The sequence below is a fragment of the Lissotriton helveticus genome, chromosome 6, assembly GCF_964261635.1.
Source record: "Lissotriton helveticus chromosome 6, aLisHel1.1, whole genome shotgun sequence".
NCBI classification, from domain to species: domain Eukaryota; kingdom Metazoa; phylum Chordata; class Amphibia; order Caudata; family Salamandridae; genus Lissotriton; species Lissotriton helveticus.
The window spans coordinates 1,256,672,772-1,256,688,448 of NC_136067.1; positions in this window are offsets into that span (position 1 = coordinate 1,256,672,772).

Below are 15,677 nucleotides of genomic sequence, written 5' to 3' on the forward strand. Positions count from 1 at the left end.
TCGATCCTATGTCTATGTTGTTTAGCCTCCAAATCGTTGGGTGAGTTTTGCTGCAATGGGGGAGGGGGAGGAGGGGGCTGTTTCTTGGTTTTTCTTTCTTCTGTCAGGTTTTCTTTATTTACAGCAAAAGCAGAGCTGAGATGTAGCATGAGGACTGTCTGTGTCGGGCTTCATGCTGGGCCAGTGTACATACGTCGTTTACAATTTGCCGCCCGACCTCCGGGTTGTGGGCTGAATGGCCGTGTATCAGTACTGCAATAAAAATACATTTAACAAAAATCATGGGGGTTGCGATGCCTCTGTCTCTCAAACGCCAGTGTGTTGCCTAGTTATTCAGTGCCTTCATAGCATTGTGTGTACTCGTGCCTGGAAGGGGCGGAAAGGAGCGGCCCAGAGAGAAGTCTAATACACTGTTGTAATCTCCCCCCAAAAGCATGGGAATATTATGCCAAGGCGTCAGCACACGCAATAGTGTCTAGAAAAGCAGCCTGCTCAGTGTTGGGGGCATAAAGCGATGCAATGACAATCTGCCTGCCATCTAGTATGCCTAGAACTACAACATATCGGCCCTCTGTGTCCACCAATGAGTCTGTAATTTTAAATGGAACCCTTGGCCGAACCCATATGAGTGCTCCTCGCCAACACATCACTCGAAGACCAGAACCATCTTGGAATCAACTCATCACTTCCCCCTGCAGTGCGATTCGACACATCACTTCTCCTGCATGCATGCAGAACTATTGCATCTCCTCGCCAAGGACCCAGGAACTGACGTATCTCTTTGTTTCTCGACGCTTCCCTTCTCTGCAGCTGTTTGGCCTTCTGAATTTTGACGCATCTGCAAGTACTTTGTGTGAAATCACATATCCATAGTTTTATATAGATCAAGTTGTTTGAAACCTTTTAAAAGTTATATTCTTATTACATGTATGTTGGATTTTTGTCTTTTTGGTCTTGTTGTGTTTAGATAAAGATACTTTATTTTTCTAAACTGGTGTGGTGTCTATTTGTGGTGTTACCACTGTATTGATGTGTGTTTTGAGTACACATACTTTACACTTTGCCTTTATGATGATCCTGTCTGGTCGTGCCAAGCTACCCAGGGGGTGAGCAGGGTTTACCTAAAGTGTGTATCTCCCTTATCCTGACTAGAAGCAATGGTCCCTGTTAGAACTGGGATTTGTGGATGGCTAAGTGTTGCGCCAAAGCCAGGCAGAAACCACTATTCTAGTCAGGGCAAGGGGGTCACATGCCAAGATAACCCCTGCTCACTCCCTTTGGTAGCTTGGCACGAGCAGACAGGCTTATCCCGGAGGCAATGTGTAAAGCATTTGCGCACGCACACAACAGCAACAACATCCTAGGCACACCACAAAAGGAACTCCACACGAGGTTATATAAAAATAACTTTTGTGGTGGCTGGGCAAGATGGCCGAGCAGACGTGAACTGCTTCGGCTCCCGGTCCGCGCAGCGCACGACGTCCCAAAACAGCAGACACAGGACGGTACGATTTTGCTGACACTCACCTCCAGGAGCCGACAACGTTTCTGCACCTGGTGAAGATGTCCTGAGCGAGCTGCGAAGCCCTGGAACCCCTGATTCCCTGCAGCTCACGATCGGAGTGGGGCTCCGGCGACAAGATGGCGGCGGCCGCCTGATCTGCCGCGATCGAGGCGGGCGCCGGAGACTCCGACGGCGTAAGCGACATCTTTCGGGAGGACAGACGACCCTAGAGAGGCAGCGGAGACCCAGGGGTGAATCTGACTGTCTGGAGTGTTCGTGGTTCGTCTGGCAAGAGAGAAGCGGCAAAACCGACTGCCTGACTTTAAAATGGCGGCAGGTGGGACATTCTGATGCCTGTCTGCACCTCGTGGCGCCTCGAGAGGACGGCCGGGGGAGGCCCCGGGCCACATATGTTCCGCAACCTGCAGCAACACCCCTGATGGTCCGCTTGCCCCTGTGCGATGGAGGAATCAGCACAAGCAAGCAACGACATGGCCTTAGATCTCTGAAATCGGGAGGGACGCATAGACCAGCGCAAAAGTGGTGAAGGTGAAGAGACTCTCGCAGCTACGTGACTCTCTCACGCTGGTGATCCCTGGAGCCCCCCTAAAAGGAATCTTGGGCGACAGATCCATTCTTGCCGCTTCCTTATGTCACGAAGAAAGGCACAACTAAAGGGTCGGGCAGAGTATCTGATTTTTTCACTGCTGCGGACTCGAGACCGACCCTGCGGGGCACCCCAGAGAAGTCAACCATGGCCCTGTCTAAGGCAGATTTGCAATCCATGCTCAAGGATTTCAAATCTGAACTACGCAATGAGCTGGGCCAGGACATTAAAACGTCCATTGACCAACTACGATTGGATATCTCGGAACGCATGGCCTCACTGCAGCGTGACGTGGACTCCGTGGGCGCCAGAGTTCTGGATCTCGAATCGGCCCATCAAGATCAGAAACAGGCGATGGGAACTTGCCAGACGGAGATGCACAGTCTGAAGGAACAGTTGCAGCAAACGATATTGAAAGCTGAGGATTTGGAAAATCGCACTAGGCGGGAGAACCTCCGTATCAAGGACCTGGAGGAAGGCGCAGAGAGTGGCGACCTGGAGACTTTCATAGAAGGACTCTTTGCAGAAGTCCTGAGTCCCACAGTCCTTAAAATAAAGCTCGACAGAGTCCATAGGGTGGGCCTGGGCCCCCTCCTGAAAGGGGACCGACGGAAACCTCGAGACGTACTGGCGAAATTCCATTCCTATAAAGTGAAGGAAGCCGTTCTGCAAGCAGCTAGAACCAAAGACTCTGTTTCCTTCCAAAACTTCTCCTGCTCTATGTTCCAGAATGTAGCCCCCTCTACTTTAGCACGCAGACAACTTTTGCGCCCGATCACTACCAAGCTGCAAGAAGATGGGGTTAGGTACAGATGGACGTACCCCTTCGGTCTTAGCTTCGAACTCCACAACAAGAGGCAACATGTCACCACGCTTCAGGAGGGCCTACAGCTCCTGGGCCTGCCAGCGGAGGAGGGCGACCCGATCTCGGGTGCTTCTGGTGGTCCACCAGGGGAGGCATCCACATCCCGGACCTGGTCACAGGCTACTAACAGGAAGAACCGGTGACGACGTGGATAGGTGAGGTTTCGTTCCGACTTTACTGGGGGCAATGATGGCGCTGGTCTGATTCCCTCACTGTGGAGAATGGCAGCTCTGGAAATTGTGAATTTGGCCCCTACTATGCCTTCTAGAGAAGGAGAGACATTGAGCGAGAATCTGCTTGAGCAACGGCCGGGGTGAACTGTGAGTCATGTTAGTCCCACTAACACATTGCTAAGGGAACATTAATGTGTTGTGCGGACCGGGTCCCAGGACCCGTAGTCTCCGCCAGCCTATGCGCGGGCAGGAGGTCCCCGCGCGGCAACAATACAAATGGTTTAGATTATTTTCAATGTTTAATGTTATGTTGATTCTTTGGGGTGTTCTTGGGAGGGGGGGGGAGAGTGGTGGTGATGCTGTAATATTTCTCACCGTAGAACCTTTGAGTGACATATTGCGGACTGTTTTTGAATGGCACCGGAAGAGAGGCCCCGGCACGGGAGGGGGCAGGGGAGGCCTCATCATTATCGTGGGGGGATTCAGTCAGCGCACACGAGGGGAGCCGAGGGGAGAGAGCGCTCCTCGAGGGAGAGCAGGGCAGGGATCAGCCTTCACAGAGGAAACAGCAGGGTTTGACTTAGAATGCCACTTACTATAGGAACTTGGAACGTCAAAGGGCTCAACTCCCCTCAGAAACACCAGAAGGTCTGGAAATACATTCTAGATCATCATTTAGATTTATTAGTCCTACAGGAAACGCACTTGTTGAAAGACGAAGACCACCGTCTTAAACATAAAAAATACCCACTTATCTATAAAGCCTCAGCTTCTACTAAAGAAAAGGGGGTAGCTCTTCTCTTTGGCTCGTCTATTCAGTTCCAACCCATGGGTACCCAGGGCGATAAAGATGGGAGATGGCTGATGGTCAAAGGCCGAATGAAGGGGAAGGTGTGCACTTTTTTAGCAATTTATGCCCCCAACACTGAGCAAAAAAAATTCTTGCACTCACTGTTGGGAAAGGTGACCGACTTTGCATAGGGCCCTTTATTCCTCCTGGGGGATTTCAACCTGGTTTGGCACCCAGCACTTGACAGCATGCACACACGCCGTTCCGACATGGGTACTTTTCCCGACTCCACACAGACTCACATTAAGGACATGGGACTTTTGGACACGTGGCGGGCCTTATACCCACATACCCGAGACTACTCCTTCTTTTCACATGTGCAGCAGTCCTACTCTCGACTAGATTACATCTTTTTCAGTCAGTCCCTGCAGGGTAACCTCCAGGATGCTAAGATATTCCCCATCTCAGTGTCTGATCATGGTCTGTATACAGTGTGTCTTTCGTGGCTAGGTAATGCTCCGACACCTGCTCATTGGTACTTCCCGGAAGCCTTGATGAGGGATAAGGAATCGACTACACAATTAAGGGAGACTATCAAAGAATTCTTCACCCTTAATAGCCCTGATGAGACCTCTGAGTATAATACATGGGACACTTTCAAAGCAGTGCTGCGAGGCAAATGCATAGCGCTCAACTCGGCCCTGAATAGGCAGCGAGCAAAAGAAAGGGAAGGTTTGGAGGAGGAATTAACAACTGCTGAGCGGACCCACAAGCTTGCACCCACTAGGCAGACACTTCGCACACTCACGGCACTCAGGGGCAAATTAGGGGCCATTTATAACAACAGGGCTGAATTCACCCTTCTCAAACTGCGCAACCTGTCCTACACCCAGGGCAACAAGGTGGGGAAGCACTTGGCCCGACAACTGAAGGACAAAAGAGAGAGAGAATACATAGGGGGTATTCAAGACACGTCAGGGAGGGTATTCCATAAAGACGAGGACAAGGCGGGCCTTTTTGGGTCTTTTTACAGCTCCCTGTACTCAGCTGACACACTGGACACCGAGCAGCAGTACGCCTTCCTTAGGGACTTACCAATTCCACAGGTGTCCCCAGAATGGAATGAGGCTCTTATAGCTCCGATCACCCTTGAAGAAGTGCAATCAGCTATTAAAACACTGAAACCCCATAAAGGGCCCGGCAATGATGGGTATACCGTGGTCTTTTATAAGACATTTGCGGCCGACATTGGTCACCACTTGGTTCAGGTTTTTTATACGGATGGCCTCAGACGGCGACACCTCTGACTTTATGGCCGAGGCGGTGATCTCAGTGATCCCCAAACCAGGTAAGGACACCACTCGTTGTACCTCTTACCGGCCCATTGCCCTCTTAAACATTGACGCAAAGCTGTACTCTTCCATACTGGCCAAAAGACTGTATGAACTCATGCCACTTATTATTCATCCCGATCAGTCTGGCTTCATTAAGGGACGCCAAACAAATGACAACACCCGCCGTATCGTCCACTTAATTGAGAAAGCCAACAAATTTAAAATCCCTGCCGTCCTAGTCGGCCTAGATGCTGAAAAGGCATTCGACCCCGTTGATTGGAACTTCCTGTTAGCTACACTTACGAAATTTGGCTTCTCCCCCCCCAATTCATAACTATGCTCCAGGCCAATTATAGACACCCAAGGTCCAAAGTCTCAATCAACGGCGTGCAATCTGCCTCTTTCTACCACTCCAGGGGGACCAGACAAGGTTGCCCCCTGTCTCCCTTGTTGTTCGCCCTCAGTATAGAGCCCCTAGCTATAGCAGTCAGGGAGCATCAGGGGATTGAGGGTCTACCTTTCACCGGTGAATCCCATAAAATCTCCCTCTTCGCGGATGACGTTCTCCTTTCCTTGTCCAACCCGATAGGTTCGCTTCCACGTCTACAGGAAGTGCTCAGTTCCTTCGAAAAAGCGGCGGGCTTCAGGATCAATCTGGATAAGTCCTATATACTTAATCTCACCCTCTCACACGCAGAAGCTTTACAACTCCGATCACTAACGCCTCTAGCGTGGGCGCCCTCTTTCATACAATACCTAGGGGTGCAATTGACACCAACGATAGAGAAACTGTATGCAGCCAATTTTCCCCCAATTCTCACCCGCATCCAAACAGAACTGACGAGATGGAAGCCGCTCTTTCTCTCCTGGTTGGGACGCGTCCATGCTGTAAAGATGACACTCCTCCCCAAACTGCTATACTTATTTCAGGCGCTTCCCATAGAACTGGATGAGGATTTCTTTAAACGCATGAAAAAGATGATCCTGCAATTTGTCTGGCAGGGAGGGCGGGCCCGTTTCTCCTTTTCCATGCTTCGTCATCCGCAGAGGGAGGGGGGAGCAGGACTCCCTGATCTTAGACTCTATTATAAGGCGGCCCAACTGCGAATTCTGGTCGAATGGTAACAAAAGGAATCGGAGAAGCATTGGCTCCACATGGTCCGCAGTATAGCAGGTAGAACGATATGGGACTTGATCTGGCGCGACAAACAGGACAGACCCCAAAACGCATACCTCAGCACCCCGACACGCACTACTCTTAGAGTCTGGGACTCCGTGGCGACAAGGGAGGGGTGGACGTCTTTCCCTTCACCATTCACACCTATCCACTTCTCCTCTTCATTCTCCCCAGTGCTTCTAGAGGGACCGTTTAATGCTTGGAGGGAAGGGGGTTGTCTCGCACTGACACATTTATTCCACAACTATGATCCCCTTACATTTGAGAACTGCAAAAGGGATTATGGGATTGGGGACCATGAGCGATACCACCACGCACAGCTGCTGCATTGGGCTCTCGACCCACGAATCAGGAAGGGTGCCACCAGACCTCTCACCAAGTTTGAATCTCTCCTCATTAAAACTTCATCCATGAAGGGTGCTATTTCAGCTCTATACCAGCTCTTACTCTCCACAGCGATTGCCCCCCGCCCACGATATATGACATGGTGGGAGGGGCTGGCCCAGCGAGACATCTCAGAGGTAGAGTGGACCCATCTGTGGACAGATATCTTTAAGTTCAATCGCTCCACAGCCCTAAGAGAAGCCCATTTGAAAGTAATGATGGACTGGTAAGTATACCCGTCCAAACTAGCTAGAATCTTTCCAGGCTCGTCAGATAGATGTTGGAGAGGCTGTGGCCTTCTGGGAGACTTTCAACACATCTGGTGGGACTGTCCCTTCATTAGGCCATTCTGGGAAGAGATCCTGGCACAAGTGAAGACCATCCTGGGATACCCCGTCCCGACGTCAATGACAGAGGCCCTACTTGGCATTAGAGATCCTATGTTAGAACACCAAACCAGAACCGATAAGAGGATTATGCGGCTATGTCTGGGAGCCGCCAAGATCGCCATAGCGGCGGCGTGGAAGAAGAGGGAGGCACCAGCGATGTCCCTGTGGCACTCCCGCCTGTGGCAACTGCTTAGCTTAGAACGCATGTCTGATATCTCCCGAGAGGATTTTAAGAACTTCGAATTCCATTGGGGCCCTTTGGTCTCGTTCCTCTCGAGAGGCCTGCCATCGGCGGTTTGCCCTCCCACACTTCGGGCCCTTCATCTTTTCCAATTCTGAGGGACTCCATACGGTAGGAACTCTGTTGCATTGCAACACCACCACTGGGGAGGGGGGAGGGAGAGGGAATTCGGGGGGGGGGGGGGTAGGTTGGGTTTTATTGTTTGATTCTTGGTGTATTATCCACTTTCAATTTTATTTGAGCTCTCGAGGTGCAATACTCGCTAGTTACACATGCTGACAGTTAGTCGGAATGGAGCGCATAGAGGGGGTAATCATCGCAGAGACACTCACAGATGTGACACGAATCCTTGTGATTCCCCCTCGCGGTTGATATTGTGACTGTACCCCGCCTTTCTCAAAGCTGAACCCTACAATTGTGCTGCGGATACGCCTTGGGTACACTATGGGTATGGGGGGCTCCTACCCCCTACTTGTCTGTAGGTGAGAATACTATACTTTAAACTTCGGAGATCCCCTGCGAGGGTATATTGGCGGATTGTGTCTTGAATCTTTCTTGTGGAAAAATTAATAAAAACTTCTTTGATAAAAATAACTTTTGTATTGTCAAAACACATCAGATAGGGCCAGATGTAGGTAGGATTGATTTACCACTTCTTAAATACCGAATTTTACCGATTCGGTATTTAAGAAGTGGTAAATATGAAGGGGGGAGATGTAGGTATTTCCAGATGTGGAAATACCGAATCGTTAAGATTCGGTATTTACCGAATCTGGAAATACCGAATCGGTATTTCCTATTGATTCCTATGGGCTGTGAAGCCCATAGGAATCAATGGGCAATACCGATTCTGTAATTACAGAATCGGTAAATACCGATTTTAGCAAGGGTGCAGGGGGTGTCACTTTGACACCCTCTGGCACCCCAAAAATAGGCATGTGCGCCATGTGGCACACAGACATGCCCTAAGGGCATGTCTGTCTGTCACATGGCTAGGTGTGCATGCACACATGTGCATGCACACCTGAATTCGGTATTTTAACACCCAATTGGATTGGGTGTTAAAATACCGAATTTGTAGGGCCTTTGGGACTCTGAAGAGTCCCACCTACATATGGATTTACAGAATCGGTATATTTACCGATTCGGTAAAATACCGAAGTGGTAAATTTACCGAATCGGTAAATATACCGATTCTGTAAATTCAGACCCACCTGCATCTCAAAAGCCAAATACCGGTCGGTAACGGCCGAATCGGCCGTTACCGACCGGTATTTGGCTACCTACATCTGGCCCATAGTAATCACACAATATACATTGTGCCAACTGGCACGGGCAATATTCACACGGGATTATTTACACCAGGACAGGGCCACATGGGCCACTGTCAGAATCAACACTTAGCAGAAATAGCACTTCTAGAACTTAGAATAAGTGTAGCACAAAATAACAATTATAGGTCTCAACCAGTAACTACTGGTAAAGGTAGGTACACACTACGCAATACTAATAACCATAGGCCTAGATCACGCAGGGACACAAACTCACTAGTATAACATACTAGGCAAAGCAAACTTCTAAGCATGAGCACCTTTAGAAGTATAACACAGGCATAAAGGCAAAGCACATTACGCAGCAATCATATTTAAGCCTAACCAGTAAAAATACAGTAGGCAATCTCCTCACTAGTCTAAACACATTAGACTCTGCCTCCTAAGAATAAATCACATTTAGGGGCGTACCTCACAGTGAAGTAAACTCTCACTGACATAAACCCACATAGGTAAAATAACCTCATAATCATAGTAACATCACATTGCGCAAAAATCACATTAGGCAATTACCATTCTAAACACAGTAAAATCACATTGCACAAAAATCACCTTAGGGCCTCGTGCCCTACCCACATACCAGCCCCCTGGCCAACTGGCCATCACAAGAAGGGGCTCAAATGCCCTGTGTCCAGAATGTCAGGGCGCGCTGCCACGCACCGCCAGTCAGGGGTGTGCCACCGGCGCAAAACCTAAACGTTGCAGCTGCCCACTAATTGCTGGGCAGCTGGGGACATCACCTGGCCTAAACGCTGCAGCTGGCACTAAGTGCTGCGCAGCTGTGGAATCCAAAGTAGGGCAGAGGAGTGCGATTCACTCCTAGATCCCAAAAGACCATGTCCCCTAGACAAGCCTAAACGGTGCAGCTGCCCACTACTTGCTGGGCAGCTGGGAATCAATAAAAAATGTGACCGGGGCCCTCACTGGCCCTCAGAAACAACACTGCGCCTGTCGCTGTAGCCACTTAGGCTCTGAACAATTAATGGGCCAAACGTTGGAGCCACCAAGGCTCTGAAAATAACAGGTCCCCTTAAACTCTGGGGACAGGACACAGGCCCTCAAAATCAATGGCCACAGCGTAGGAGCCCCGCTGGCTCTGGAATAATTGCTGCGGGGCACTGGAGCCACAGAGGCCCTGGCAAGACTCTGTCCCTATGGGGCACACTGGTACTGTTAAAAAGAAAACATTCCCATGAAGTTAGAGCCCCACATGGGCTCTGGGGATCAGCTATGCCCCTTGGAAGAACTGCAGGGGAAACATGGGCCCGCTACTAAATACTTGTGCCCATCTGGGGTGGCCACAGGCCCCTAAACAAAACATGCCCAACGCTGGGGCCACCTAGGCTCTAAGGGCATCTGGCCATCGGTGGAGCGGCCCGCTGCCATCCGGCACCGCTCTGAAGAAGGGGCACCGCCATTCTGTGCCTCACACGGGCACTGACACCCCCAAAGAGCCCCTACTCACCGGGACTCCTCCGTCTGCATCTCAACGCGGCACCGGTCCTTCTCCTCTTGGCGGTGGCGGGGCTCTCACACTCACGAGAGCCTCGCTGGGAGAGCCGGCATAATCTCCTGCACAGTGCAGGGTTTCCCATTTCTCCTCGGAACCCCACGCTACCGCCGCACATGCTTCACCCGGGCCTCCACTCTGGGTGCCCAGGACTCGGCTCTTCCTCCGCTCTGGCGACCCCGGGGCTCTCCACAGCTCACGGGAGTCCCGGGCCACGGGAGAGCTTCACTTTCTCTTTTTCTGGCACCACCGCAGGGCTCTTGCTTCCACATGGGAGCCCCGCTGTCTGCCTGCACTGGTCTTCACCCGGTCCCCCATCTCGGGACTGGGACTTCCTCAGCTGGAGCAGACGAGGCTCCGGGACTTCCTTTTCGGCCACATCATTTCCTGGTTAGGTGCAGGCCTTCCTCCGGCTCGGCGGGCCTACCTGACTTCCGGTTTTCACAGAGGGCCGCGGTGGTGATTTCTCTGGCATAATGAGGGGTGGGCACCCTCGGTATATAAACAATTTAGGCCATAATGCAGGGTGGGCTCCTGCAATAATAAAAATATATAGAAATAGCGGCCATTATCGGGGTAGGCACCCGAGTCCAAAAATAGTTCTGCGGGCACACAAAAGGGCAGGAGCGCTTCCCTCCAAGGGAAAACGACAGCACTCTGCCCAGAAAAGCATAATAAAGCGCTGTCAAGGCGCTGGGGGCATAGAAAAGCCCACAGGAATGACCCCTGCAACCAGAAGGGTCCCAGAAACACAGCCCCCATAGGTGAAGAGGGCAGGAGGGTGCCGCAAAGTCCTGGTTCTCCAAAAGATGGAGCAAGCAGCTCCCAAAGGAAAGTCCATCAGCAGTCCAGGGGCTGGGCAGGGCCCAGGGAGGCAAGCCTTTCACTGGGCCCCAGCAGCAGCACGCCCCTGGTTGATTCCAGTCAGAAACAAGAACATTTTGTAAGGGGACACAGCCTCTTTTTATACAGTGAATCCCTTTGTCTAGCAGGGTGTAGGCATTGTGAGAACCAGCTACAACTGGTTATGGGGAACTCCTTTCACTGGCCAGGCTAGGGACATCAGACGCACCCCAGGGGGTGGAGCCAGCATTGTGGAGGGAAAACCCAGCCCTATTCAGGTCCCAGGTGTACCCCTCCCCTCACATCAGCATGCTAATCTCTCCACTCACCACCGGGCAGACCCATCCAGACTCTTGGAGCCAGGCTCACCAGCCAGCTCCAGCCAATCACACGCCAGACACAAATTACACAAACATGCCCACTTCTAGAAGTGGCACTTCCACACTAGACACAATCATGCTGCATACATCATTGCGCAGCATTCAATCTCACGAGTTCGCACATACCAAACTCGACCCTGCACTCCCCACACATCAGGAACTACCATGGTCACACATATTCCCCATGCATTCCTATGGGAGGGCAGGTTACTCACCACACATACACAGAGAGCTCACGCCTTTTACACTGTACCACAGTGAAAAAGTGCACAGAGGCCTAAAATTACCAACACCAGGTTACAGAAACAGGCTAGGAAAAAGCAAAAAGTTTCGTGGTGAACCTGCCAAAAAGGCCTGGGTCCAACAGTCCCTATTTGGACAAAGGTACCTACCTCTGCCAACCACACTGCCACCTAACTGAAATAGAATATCCAGGATACAGCTATAAAAACCAGAAAAATGTTTCATGAGTACAAGTATTATTATATCTATAGATTTATATACAATGCAGGCGAACTTGCACATTCTGCTGTGAAGGTTGACACTTCACCCCATAGAAAACCTCATTTTTGCATCCTTTGTTCCTTTCCCCCTTGACGACTTTGTGCCAAATCTGAAGAGACAAAGTTCACAACTGAAGCCATATGTGTGCCAAATGTGGTACAGAATGGTCAAACAGTTCACAAGGCACAAAAGACAAGGCTACCAAAACCTGTCACTCTCAATTTTATCAAGGGTTTTCTCAATGCATATTTTAAGGTGTAGCAGCACACATTTTATACTCCATAACTTGTATTAATCATATACTAAGCTACAGCCTGGATCCGAGTAAATGGCCTCATGTCGGAGCCTTTCCCTATTTCGCGAGGCACGAGGCAGGACTGCCCTCTGTCCCCCCTGCTTTTTGCGATTGCGATGGAGCCACTAGCTGAGCGCATAAGCCAGCACCAACAGCCAGGGTGATTGGGTTTAGTATCAGAAACCTTCTCATTTCAAGGTATGCTGACAATGTCACATTATACATCAGTGACCCCGCCGTAAACGTGGACCACCTTCTTAGAGAGTTTATCAGATTCGCAGGACTGTCTGGAGTTTCCACCAGCTGGGCTAAGTCTGTTGTGTTTCCCATGACGGACACCACTGCCCCAGTGATCTCGGAGTTTCCTTTAAAATGGGCGGACAAAACGGTTAAGTACCTGGGCATTTGGATTAGCAGGAACTTACAGGAAGTGTGGAACTTAAATTACGGACGTGCTTTTACCTGGTTAGAAGAGAAGGTCGCATTGGGGACTAAACTCCCATTATCCCTAGCCGGGAAAATCGCCCTAGCTAAAATGGTAGTATTGCCGAAATTTCTTTATTTGCTAACATCCCGATCCCCCTCACATATGCCTTTTTTAAGTCCCTCAGATCTCTGCTGGTTTCACTGGTGTGGGCGGGCAGACAGGCTCGGGTATCCTGGGATTTGCTGACGCTTCCGCTGTGCCAAGGTGGGTTGGGTACCCCGGATATGCAACTGTATGCCTGGTGTGCCCAGGCTCAATTCCTCCACCATTGGGTTCACCCGGCTCCTTTCCAAACCCATGTGGCCGTGGAGACTGACGCAGTGGTACCTGTTCCTCTCCATGTGGCACTTTACCAACCATACCGCCGCCCCAGAGACGGCATAGACACCGCGAAGACTCTACGTTGGGCGTGGAATGAATTACGAAGAGAGCGGGCGCTCCTATATTATATGCCCCATCTATAACGCTAGCACACAACTCTTTGCTACCTAATATAAAGGACGGAATCAGTAGAACGGTGGCACAAAAGTTGAACCTACATACTTTCGCTGACCTGTATCCCTGGAACACATTTCAACACCCCCCTCCCCCCTCCCCCCCCCCCCCAGGTTGCAGGAGAGGGACAAACAGTGCCCTTTGCTGAAATTCTCCTCCATCATAAGCTTCGGGCCGCTTGTCGCTCCCTGCATGACAGCTTCCCGGAACCCCCCTATCTCTGTCAGCATTAGAAAACTTGTTAAGCTCACCTTCGCCCCGTAAACTTGCACACTAATCTATACACACATGCAAAACACGGCGCCTCTGATAAAGCCTAGGGCACTATAGGGATGGAACGATGAGCTCCCTGTTCCGATCACCAAGGTCCAGTGGTCGTATTGCTGCTGCCAGCTCACTGAGTTATCCCCCAATTACAAACTTCGCAAAATCCACTTTAAGTTCCTCCATCGATTTTACAGAACACCTATAGGCCTGCACCGAATGTGTTTGAGGGACTATGAAAGATGTTGGCGCTGTGGATTTCCCCAGAGACTTTTCTACACATGGCATGGGACTGTCCGAGTTTAACGCCATACTGGTCCACAGTTTTTACATTGATCAATCAGATTATTGCCGCACCTGCGACCATCACTCCTTTGCTGGGTTTGCTGAGCTATGTCAAAGACGCACCCGTTAAGGTACGTAAACTGCATGCATTGCTCCTCCTCTTTGACAAGCGCCAAATTGCTGTGCACTGGGGGAGGAAGAGGGTGCCTTCCATCAAGGAGTGGATCAGGGACGTCACATATGGTCACTCCCAGCTAACCACCTTCTGGGAATGAATGCCCCCTACCACCAGACCCAGAGGCATTTGGGAACAGTTCATCACTTGGGCCCAGGAGAGGCAGGGGTCAGATGGGGACACCGCGATCACTACAGGATCGGAGGGATTGGACGGTGTGGAGTGATGCTGCTGTCTTCCTTTACAGTTGGCCTACCTGCTATGCATACGATACGAGGTGGTGTTCTGGACTTGTGGCCATGTTCATCATATGTTTATTTCTTGATTGGTATTGCATTGTGGTGACCATTTACATATTTTTGTTTTTTATTAGTGGGACGGGTACATATTCTATAACATCTGTAATGTTTCGGCTGTGTAGCTTTATTCCTGAACATGCATTGTTAGTATGCTGGTTATGTGTCTACATTTTTGAAAAAACGCCAATAAAAAATAAAAAAATAAAAACATATACTAAGCTGTGTGCAAATGTGTGGTTATATAAGCATTAAGAGCCCACATTTATATAACCAAAGTGTAACCATTTGTTTGATGTACAGTTGTGTTAATTCATGATAAATAAATAATCAATTAAAGTTGACCTAACTGTAACTATGTCTCTGAAGCCTGAAGCTTTGGTTGCTTATTTGGAGTTGTCTTTGAGATTTGCTTTCACATTTTCTTTCCCTTGTAGGAACATGATAACCACGAACAGCTAAGAAGAGTAGCTCGTTGTTTTGCTTATAGAGATGTCCATTTTAATAAATAGTTTTCTGTGGTTTACATCGTGTGTATGGAATAAAAAGATCTCCCTGGATCGCGCTGCGGCTCGATTGAAGGCCCTACAGCTGTGTGAGCCCTTGTTTGTGGATAGGAATGTAGGCAGCTTACTTTCCCAGGAGAAGGGGAAATCTGATTGGCCTCATCTTTGGGAAGTACTTGGAAAAAGGGGTCTGTATTAGTTGTATTATTTTAACTGTGTGTCTTAGTTTGACAGAAGCAGATCCTATTTTGAAGTTGAGAACGGACGTCCTTTTCCTAACTCTGCTATTGGAGACCTCAAATTCTCAAGTTAGAGTCTTGAAAATGTTCTACCTTTTACCCTAATTCTTAACTTGACTCATTTCAGGCTGACATCTTCTGCTTAGTATTTTCCCTTTGCTATTGTCAGATGTTTTTTTAAGACTAGGGAAGTTCCTTTATGGAACTGACATATACTCTAGTTTGCATTATGTATTTATGATTTGCATTGTCTTTTTCCTGACATATCTAGGAGGATTATACTTATTTGATTGACTAATTTACTAATTTTTTTTTATTTTTTATTTTATTTAGGAAGTTTTCTATAGCGCTGTCAAGACCCGGAGGTAGCAGAGCGCTTTACAGTAATAGACTGACAAAAATCTGTATAAACATATACATAACATAAACATAAACATAATTTAATAAAATCTTTAACTTTGATTAATTTGCGAATAAACCGTTATGGTTGAAAACCATCCTCTCTGTCACTCTTGTGGAGCCAACTTGTTTTCACAGAAATTGATGTCTGATGTTAGCTCCCAAAATACACTTTTGGCTAATAACCAATGGTCCATTCAACCA